The sequence below is a fragment of the Bubalus kerabau genome, chromosome 18 (assembly GCF_029407905.1).
Source record: "Bubalus kerabau isolate K-KA32 ecotype Philippines breed swamp buffalo chromosome 18, PCC_UOA_SB_1v2, whole genome shotgun sequence".
Taxonomy (NCBI): domain Eukaryota; kingdom Metazoa; phylum Chordata; class Mammalia; order Artiodactyla; family Bovidae; genus Bubalus; species Bubalus kerabau.
Genome location: NC_073641.1, coordinates 58,031,397 through 58,032,814, shown reverse-complemented (window position 1 = coordinate 58,032,814; position 1,418 = coordinate 58,031,397). Strand labels below are relative to the sequence as shown.

The 1,418-nt window shown below is 42.2% G+C and overlaps 1 non-coding gene across 1 annotated transcript; it reads left to right on the top strand.

The window, feature by feature from the left end:
- Positions 1-312: 312 nt before the first annotated feature.
- Positions 313-419, top strand: LOC129633474 (U6 spliceosomal RNA). The gene has a single exon (XR_008705059.1). It is a non-coding gene; the product is annotated as a U6 spliceosomal RNA (small nuclear RNA).
- Positions 420-1,418: the final 999 nt, after the last annotated feature.

Here is a 1,418-nt window from a genome sequence, read left to right as displayed (position 1 = left end):
TAGAAGTGATTGTAGGGGAGGAAAAATATTTCCCTTTAGTTTCAGTAAGTGGGGTCTTGAAATTAAACTGATGGAAGTTAGGTTATTAGGAGAAAAGGCATCCAAGTTTTATTAATATTTAGCATTTTGCATGCACAGGGACTCTACAGAAAAGCAGTAAAGCAAACTGAAAGAAGGGTTAGATTTGGACTTATATACTATTTTAACAAAGGGTGATAAATTATGGAGAAGTGACTACGCAAAGGAAAGGGGTTTGGGGCTTCTAGGGCCAATGAATTGTGAGGAGGTGGAAGTTTAAGAAGCCTAGGTGGGGTGCTCGCTTCGGCAGCACATATACTAAAATTGGTACAATACAGAGAAGATTAGCATGGCCCCTGCGCAAGGATGACACACAAATTCGTGAAGCGTTCCATATTTTTATAAATAAATTTAAATTAAAAACAAAAAAAAGAAGTCTAGGGGGGACATCTTATGGTAGAAGGCTTACAGTATACAGGCTTATTTTTATTTAGTTAAAAATTTTTATTTTGTATTGGGAGTATAGCTGATTAACAATGTTGTGATAGCTTCAGGTGAACATTGAAGGGACCCAGCCATATATATACATGTATCCATCCTCCCCCAAACTCCCCTCCCACCCAGGCTGCCACATAACATTGAGCAGAGTTCCCTTAGACAGGCTTATTCAGTAAGGTTTGTTTCTCAGATTCATCTTGGTGCCATCACTGGTGATAAGGATTCTTCTCCTCTTCCTGGTCCAGGAGTGGGGTACCGTTGTGTCTGCTTTTTCTCAAAAATAATCAGCCCCAAGTAATTCTTGTGGCCATATTTTGGAGTGGCATATTCTGTGTCCCTTCAGGATAACTGAGCAGGGAAAAAGGATGGGGTGGGGGAGGTTTTTGCAATTTTAGATAGAGTGCTCCAGGAAGACCCATTGATTGGGATCAAGACTTTAAAGAAGAGAGGGAGCTAGCTTTGAAGGTGATGGGGAAGAGCATCCCAGACACAGAGAACAGCAGATGCAAAGGGTGAAGAAGTGGGAGGGGAAAGTATCCTTAATGAGGTGAAGCCAGTGAGGGAGGAGGATTAGGAAGAAGATAGGAGAGTATGGAGTGGCAAGTCCATGTGCAGGTCATGGGATAAGATGGGAAGCTATTGGATAATTTTGACTAGAGGAGGGTGTGATAGAATGTATTTTTCTAAATGTGTTTTCAACCCTGACATTTTAACAAAATCTCTGACTTCAGGGTTGGAAATACATCGCTGGGTCATAGGGCCTGAAGCCAGTAAGGGAACTGGAGTGTTATACAGGGAAGGGATGGTGGTGGCTTAGACCAGGGAGGTGGCGATGGGGTAGGTAGATGGTGGTCAGATTCTGTATCTGTTTCTCAGGAGAGTGACAGGATTCATTGACATGT